We start from the raw sequence: 10,043 nt of genomic DNA, 5'->3' as shown, positions 1-10,043 counted from the left end.
TTATGCAACACTGTAAAAATTACATCTCAATATGAAAAAAACATTCTCACAAAAATGACGTTCGAAAAATCTAGCAAGTGTTTTACAGTCAAAACTTGATATTTTTTTTAATTTTATATATATATATATATATATATATATATATATATATATATATATATATATATATATATATATATATATATAAATATATATATATATATATAACAATATTTTTTGCTATTTGGGTAGTTGTTAAAAATAAAAAATGCGTAAAAAAAGAACTCCATATATACCGTAAAATCGATTAAGTTCGGTCACTTAAGCTTTGAACATTTATTTATCACACATAAGCAAAAAAATTCAATTTTTTTTTCCTGAAACATACCGAAAATTATATTGATAATTGATATTGTAGAAATGATAAAAATGAAAAAAAACTAGTACTCAATATTTAATTTAAAATAAAAACATCTACATTGACCAAACTTTTAATACCATCACATAAGTTCGGCCGCTATATAAATACTCACCAACTTAATGTCACAAATAATGAAAAATAATTTTTAAATGTTGTCTTATAGTAAAATTATGAAATAAGTTCAGGTAATACCAGTAATAAAGAAAGGCGTTGCTCCGGGCTCATAAAAAAAAAGTATTTTGGGGCACCAAAGCAAAAAAGAAGGAGTACATAAAAAAGGCCATTTTTAAATATAAGTAGTAGTATTTTTAATTTTTATTGTAATTAGTCAATTGTTTTATTACTTTGGCCATTATCACATTTGCTACTCCACTGGTTAATAAAATTAAAAATATATTTTTCAATTAATTTAAAAGGTTTTTTTAATTAACAAAAAAACACTACTTTGCTTTAAATGACCTTTGTATATTCATTGGCAATTCTTGCATATATCGTTGACCATAGTAGAACAGCAAGATCCACTTAACCAATCGTCATAGGATTCGCAACGTTTCCGAAATTGTCGTTGAGCTGTAATTTTATCTCAAAAAAAATGTCATAAGCTTGACATTTTTTAGAACTCAAAGAAGTTAATTTTGAAATTATGAGCCAATTTTTTATTCAAGTAAAATATCATGGTGTGTATCCATTATAAAAATGTCAAAATTTACTGGTAAATTTACAAGTAAAGTTATCTGTAAACTTTGCCTTCGCAACACTTATCAATATTTCACAATATTACTGTTAATTGTCTCCTTTGTTTTTTATTCTTGAATGACCGAAGTTAGAGTATTTCAAAATTTCACTAATTTTTATAAAAAAAGTAGTTAATTTTCAATTTTTTTTTTTTTTTTGTAAATATAATTAATTTGGCGATTCTTAATAATACTTAGATTAAATTTGATCATTTATCAAGGCCGTAGACAACTTTTTTTGATGTTTGAGCTAAGCAATTTTGAAACATGAAGAAAAATCCATATTTAAGTATGTTCATATATATGAGGAATGAGGATGCTACACAAAAAATTGCGGTGATTGGAGACTGGGAACAACAAAAACCAAAAAATGTTAACCCCCAGTCCCAAATTGAAGGGCAATGAGTCAAATTGGTTATTTTTTTTTAATTTTAAATTTTATTTATATTCATCGACAAATTTCAAATTTGATCCAATAATCTCTTTTTGATCGGCTTTTATGACTTTATAAAGTTTACACCCCCCCCCCCCCATTCCCCCTCAATTTGAGGTCATAAAATATAAGGTCATAAAAGCCGATCAAAAAGGAGGCTAACGTTTTTGGGTTTTTGTTGTTCCCAGTCTCCAATTACCGCAATTTTTTGCCTAGCATCCTCATTCCTCATATATATGAACATACTTAAATATGGAGTTTTCTTCATGTTTCAAAGTTGCTTAGTTCAAACATTAAAAAAAGTTGTCTACGGTCTTGTTTATTATAATAATTTGCTTATTTAAAATTTTCATGGCATGCATTTTTTCAAATAGCTGTTTTGATACAGAATTATTTCAGCAGGTTGCATATAGACAATACTTTTTATAGATTCATATTTACAAACTAATTACAAATATTATTTGAGAAAAAGAAGTTCGTAAAATTTGAATTTCGAATGCTTTTTTTATATTTTTTCTTAAATGACCAAAGTTCCATGATGACCGAACTTAAGCAATTTTACGGTATGCCAAATTTTATGAGACATTTAAGTAATAATACTGTCTGTTTGACATAATAATAGTAATACTATCTGTTTAAATAATAATACTGTCTGTTTGAAAGTTTTATGCATAACGATTTTAAATGATCACACTTATGTTTATAACTTTAGTTTAGTAAAAAGTAGCACTTGGTTAGTTACCATATTATTGTGGTGGTTTATATGTATATATATATATATATATATATATATATATATATATATATATATATATATATATATATATATATATATATATATATATATAAATGTATTATATATATATATATATATATATAATACATTTTAGCATTATGAAATTTTTTTTTTTTAGCAGAGGTTTTTTTTATATAGACTCTCAAATGTAAGATTAACTGTTTAATATGAGGATTATCTATTCAAGTTTTATCATTTGTCGTTTGTATCTTAATGTTATTTTTTCTTATATAAAAATTAACCAAAAAAAAAACTACTAAATAAAAATTATATCAACTGTATATGCAAGCTGATCTCATACTAAAGGCCCGAGTTTGTAAAATTTATACTTACTAAAGTTGCTTATTTTTAGAGATCACTAAAAATGGATTTTTTCACTATTTTAATGCCGTTAACAATGATGTTTTGCATTGAATGTAGAGATGAAAACATATCTTTGTTGTTTAATAATTTTTTTCAGATACAATAAACATTCAGTCAAAAGCTGAAAAAAGCAACACCACCATGTCTTTTGAAGAGATTATTTGCTAGGTAAATATTAATGAGGAAATAGGCATTTCAAGACTACTATCATCAATTCTTGCATTGATTGGTAATGGTCTTGTTATTGGTCGTGGGTTATGTAATAGGAAAAAGCTCTCTACCTTCCGCTATTTAATTTTGGGCCTAGCCATTTCTGATATTGTTTTTGCAATCACCGAAACTATTATGTGTCCACATCAAATATGGACTTGTTATTGGTTTTTCAGCAAATATATTTGTAAATTTCTTCGGGCAATAAATCATGCAAGTGTTAATATTTCAGTTGGATTTATAGTTATTATTGCTTTAGAGAGATACATTTGTATTGTATACTCATTTAGTCTTGCATGGAATCAAACTAGATTGTTATTAGTTGTACTTGTGAATGTTTTGGCAGGAATATTATTAGTTGTTCCTCAAGCAACTTTTCTTCAGGTAAGCAAATTTAACACGTGTTCAGAAGAATGGTCTAACAACAATCCAACTGTATACTCTTATACTTTGCTGATAATTTATTACATTATACCAATATTATTATTAAGTTTTCTTTACTACATAATGATTGTTTGGTTGAAAAAACTTTTTTAAGAAGCAAAGTTTTGAATAACGAGCAGTTAAAATCACGTGTGAGAAAAAATCGAAGAACGCTTACTATGCTGATTTTAATTTTAGCCTCGTTCGCAATATTAGTTCTTCCAAGTCGCGTTGTTTGGATTGTTAGCGACCACTATGGCTAAAATAAGATTAAAAGTAAAAACATAATACGGTTTTTAATCACGGTATCTGAGGTTCCGTACGGATTTCACGCTGCAGTAAATCCAATAATTTATACAATACATGGCTTTAAGTTTAAATCACAAATGCAAAAGTTTGGCATTAATTTCAAGTCAAAATCAATATCTAATATCCATGCAACGGTAAATATAAATAATATTAGTAATATACAATGAACTAATATACATTTTCGTGAAAAAAATATATTTTCTTATCACCAAATTGTATCAATTTTGTACATAGTAAGCGAATAAAAAAACTTTTTTGGTTTAACACGTGGCGTTTATTTCTTTTATTAATTGCAACTAAAGTTTTATGCACAAAGATTGTAAATGATCACACTTAAGCTTGTAACTTTATTTCAGTAAAAAGTAGCACTTTGTAAATTACCATATAACTGTTGTTTTTTTTTCCTTTTTTTATTATTATTATTTTTTTCTTGCAACCTTTAAGGAGCATTATTGTAATGATTTGTAAAAACCTATTTGAAGAACCTTCAAAAATGCAGCTAAATAAAAAGAAAAGAGTTTTAAATTTTGTCACGTTTCAGCTAATTTATTTTTATAATTTTATGGAGCTCTAAATCTATGGCCAAAATGTCCGATAAAAAAATTGAAAATGGCAAATTAAGAAATGAAAACTGTTTATTTGGTTATTATATTTTCATTTTCTTTTTTATTCCAATTCAATCTAATCAAATTGGTTACTGATTTCTGGGACCATTTTGATGGTAGATGGTTCTCTCTTTTCGAAGACCAAAGTTTTTTGTTTTTTAAAAAGTGTCCCGTTAGTGTAGAAATAGGTAATCAAATCATATGAAAAATATACAAACTACATAAATAGAACCTTTTCTATAGCTTTGTGTGAACATCAGTGTTATATATTTTTTAAATTTGTTTTAGATTGTTTTCAAAAAGATTTAGATTGTTTTAAAATGAACAGGTCCTTACCCAACTCTTAACGAACTCTTTAAACAAATGAAATCAGTCGTTATACAGATATTGATTGAAGATTTAAGATTCTTTACTCCTGGGATGCAATCTTGAACGAGTCAAAAGAAAAAGCTACTTACCCTAGTTTTGAAAGGGTAGGGGATGCATCCAGTAAGTATTTAATAATCTACCATAGGCTTCGTGAAGCTTCTGTGCACCCCTGTAGACATACATACATACATACATACATACATACATACATACATACATACATACATACATACATACATACATACATACATACATACATACATACATACATACATACATACATACATACATACATACATACATACATACATAAATACATACATACATACATACATACATACATACATACATACATACATACATACATACATACATACATACATACATACATACATACATACATACATACATACATACATACATACATACATACATACATACATACATACATACATACATACATACATACATACATACATACATACATACATAAATACATACATACATACATACATACATACATACATACATACATACATACATACATACATACATACATACATACATACATACATACATACATACATACATACATACATACATACATACATACATACATACATACATACATATATACATACATACATACATATAAATACAACTTTTTCTTGAACTCGATCAAAAATGATTTGGTGTTTCAAGATACATAAATGGCAATTTGAAATTTTGCATCTTTAAGAAACAGAGCCCATCTTGAGTTCTAAAGCGACATCATTGAAGGACATCATTCAGTTTTGTTAGCCTAACTAGTTCAAGATTTTCAAACAATAATTTTCATTGTGTCATTGCATAGACAACGCTTACTCCGACCAAAACACGCTTTAAGAGAATGGCGGTATTAATGTAATAACTCAAATATGAAAGGAAAGAAGGAGAAGTATAAGGAAAGATACCACTTGAGGATAATCGTAAACGACAAAAAGTCCCCAGAAAATAGCATTTGCTAAGACATTAAAAATTTGTCTTAAGGTTTTTACTAAATTAAGAATATATTAAAGATTGGGCGCCCTTTTTTTTATTGAAACAAGTCAACCAGAATTAATCACAAACTATGCCTCTGCTTCTGGCAAACATATATGCGAAGCATTGAGAGCAGTTAAACTATTTGATAAGTTGACAGAGCTTTGCAAAATAAAAGGTTTAAATTGGCAGATTACCTATTATGATCTTTCACCAAAGAATTCTTACACAGTAGATAACATAACGCATCTCAATCCTGTTCCTTTAAGGCTCATCAAGGTATGCAAAGCTATTTACAAAAATTATCCTGGTAAAAAACTTTATTTTACTTCAATTAAGAATTTGAAATAACTGACTTTAAGACCAGCAGAAGTTGTTTTAGTGAGCCAAGATTATAAAGCAGAAGCGACAAATAGTCTTCCAGTAGCTACTTTACGAGCTCCTTTGATCATATATATGAAGTATAAAGTAAGGCTGCTTGATTCCGTGATTGCTCTGCGCCATAAACTTGCTGCATTTGTCTATGCAAGGCTATAAATTTAAAGAAGAATAAAGACGAACTTGGAACAAAAGCTACTTGGTTCATACCTTTATTTTATTAATAAATTAATAAAATAAAGGTATGAATATTAGCAATGCATTCAAAGTTAGAAAAGCATTTAGTTTCTCACGCAAGAAATAATGCGAAGTTATACAAACTACTGGTGTTTTGAGACATATTTAAATGATAATCCAAATGCCAACTGTTATAATGCTGACTAAAGACCTGATTAAAGTACTGGCTATAAAAAAAAAGATTAAAATGACCATTCATTTACTTTCAACTTTTGTCTTTGGATTTTTCAATAACTGTCACAAAAGCACAGCACAGAAGTGCATTCAATGAAGTTGAACGAAGACTTTCAATTTCATGCCAGTTTTCAGGAATAATTTTTTCTTCATAACACTAATAAATCACATTTGGGTATTTCTGGAAAGACAACTAATTTACAGTTGGATAGAGAATATTTTAAGTAAGCTGGCAAAACATTTGCTTAAGTGCTTTCCAACGTAATATTTGATAACTTTGAAACTTAATCTAAATTTATTGAAACATCAAAAAAAGTTGATACATCAAGTTGAACATCAAACGCTGAACTATGCGTCATATTCCTACTAAAAAAGAAAATAGGTTAATTATCCGAAAACCAAAAAGGTTTTTGAAATTTTCTTATTTTAAAAAAAAATTCAGATAATTAGAAAACCGGAGTTTTCTTCATACTTTTTCGGATTAATTTAATTCACCGGTATTAAAAGTTGTAAACTCTTAGTAGTTTCTCTATTGAACATTAAAGCATGTTTATTTATTTTATCATTTTAGTTTTTATAAATTTGAATGACAAAGGTTTTTGAAGAATTATATAAGTTGATTCTCTATACAGTTCACACCCGTAAAAATTTTATTAAAGTATTACAACAGTATTATTACTACATTACAAGTATTATTATTACACATTACTACAGAGGTAGCCAGAATAATTTTTTACTTATAAAAAGTTGATTTGTTGCATTGTTAATAATGTATATTTCAGTTACATAACTAAAAGTTTCACGCAATAGCGATCATCAGATGTAACAACAACAAAAAAGTAACGACAAAAATTATATACAAAAAATGCTATGTAGTGTCCACCATGATGGTATTAACGTTCTTTAATAGAAATTTATTTTCATGGCGGTATTTTGACGCAAGCTCGGTTCGTTTGTTAAACAAATTTAATGGTGATTTTATAATGTGGTATTTTTCTGTCAAGCATAAACTGCAAAATTTACCACCAGGTTTGAATGGCTCCGCTTGATATAATTGAGCTAATTAAAAACATTATAATTAGCTAATTAAAAACATTAAATTAAGCTAGTTAAAAACATATAATTAATATATTAATGGATATAATTAATAGATATAATTAAGGCAATTAAAAGCATTTCATTTTCTACAATTCAAAACAATTTTCAAAAGCAATTGCAAACTGACATAGTAAAAATAAAATCTTCAAGTAATGTTTTTGTCTTTGCTGATAAATCAAGAAAACTGTATGAGCTAGATAAACCTTCGTATCATAAACTTTATACTGAAAATATTACTAAAACCTATAAAAAATCTGTTATCACACAATATAACATCATTAACACAGATGCTAAAATCATAGTAAAAGACTTGGGCATAGATGTTAGGCTAGAGCGTTTAGCCATGAATACAGCGTTCATTACCTTAAAAGATCATTAGGATAATTTCCCCAACAATACACAGTGCTGATTAATAAATCCAGCTAAATCTGAACTCGGAAAAGTAAGTAAAATTTTATTAGATGATATCAATAGTAAAGTTAGAAATGCTACCCACGTACATCATTGGCACAGGACAAATGACTCATAAAATGGTTCAAATCCATACCCGAAAAAAATAAATATACTTTCATTCAGAACGATATTGACAAGTTTTACCCTTCAATTTCGAAACAACTTCTTCAAGATTCTGTAAACCATGCAAAGTAGTTCACCAAAATTCCTGATAAATCACTCGAAATTATTTACCATACTAGGAAATCTTTACTTTTTTCTGAAAATAATGTGTGGATTAAAAAGTCAGCGGACCCTAATTTCTATGTCACCATGGGTAGTTTTGAGGGAGCCGAATTATGCAAACTAGTAGGCCTCTATATCTTATACACTGTTGCCAAAGAATATGGTCTTAATACTACTGGTCTATATAGAGATGATGGTCTTTGCTGCTTCTATAATATCAGTGGTCCTCAATCTGAAAAAATAAAGAAAAATCTAATAAAAATTTTTAAGACAATTTTAATCTTAAAATCACTATCAGACCAAACTTAAAAACCGTAAATTTTCTAGATTTTACATTTAACCTTTCTGAGAAAACTTTTAAACCTTATAGAAAACCAGGAGATAATCCTTTATGTATTAACATTAATTCCAATCATCCACCAAGCATTATTAAGCGATACTAAAAATGATCTCTAATCGCATCAGTAATATATCTTCAAGCAAAGAAGCTTTTGATAAAGCCGCACCATTTAAACTAACGCTCTCAATTTTTGTGGATTCAAAGATAAGATCAATTTCATTCCAAATATCCAAAACTATAAAACAAAATCTGATAAAGAAACATTATATGGTTTAACCCACCTTATTCGCCCAACGTCTGAACAAACGTAGTCAAAACATTTTTGAGTACAATTGATAAATGTTTCCCTAAAGGTCACACATTTCACAAACCTTTTAATCAAAACAACTTAAAGGTTAGTTATACCTGCCTTCCAAACATGAAGAGTATTATTACTTCTCATAATAAAAAGATATTATCTAATTCTCATGAAAATGCCAATCAATTATGCAATTGTCGACAAACCACCTTATGCCCACTCAATGGAAAATGCTTTACAAAAAATCTTACGTAAAATCTCACCAAGAAGAAGAAGGGCTTATTACATTGGGCTTACTGAGAAAACCTTCAAAGACAGGTGGTATAAACATAAAAACTCTTTTGTTTATGAAAGTAAGGCTAACTCCACTGAACTTTTAAAATTTGTGTGAAAATGCAAAATTAAAGCTATAGAACCTATATTAAAATGGAATATTCTCGATCAAGCGGAGCCATTTAAACCTAGTGGTAAATTTTGCAGTTTATGCTTGATAGAAAAATACCACATTATTACATCACCATTAAATTTGTTTAACAAACGAACCGAGCTTGCGTCAAAATTCCGCCATGAAAATAAATTTCTAATTAAGAACTTTAATGTCATCATGGCGGACACTACATAGCATTTTTTGTATATAACTTTTGTCGTTACTACATATATATATATATATATATATATATATATATATATATATATATATATATATATATATATATATATATATATATATATATATATATATATATATGTATATATATATATGTATATATATATATATATATATATATATATATATGTATATATATATACATATATATATAAATATATATATATATATATATATATATATATATATATATATATATATATATGTATATATATATATATATATATATATATATATATATATATATATATATATATATATATATTAAATGTATTACAATTAATTGTATACGTGTACGTGACAGAATTGGTCGCCCTTTTATTAAAGTAGAACAATCTGAGCTATTGGGCGTCATCATTCAACTTGCTGAACACGGATCTGCTGTCCACACGGTTCAAATCGAGTTGATGCGAGCCTAAAAAAGTTTTCATTCAAGTCACGTCTATGATTCGTTTTGTATAGCAACTATAAGGAATGTGAAAAAAATTTGCTCTTGTTTAGGCTCCAAGGA

Source organism: Hydra vulgaris, chromosome 10 (assembly GCF_038396675.1).
Source record: "Hydra vulgaris chromosome 10, alternate assembly HydraT2T_AEP".
NCBI lineage: Eukaryota > Metazoa > Cnidaria > Hydrozoa > Anthoathecata > Hydridae > Hydra > Hydra vulgaris.
The sequence above is the reverse complement of the archived record's forward strand: the minus strand, read 5'-3'. Positions refer to the sequence as shown.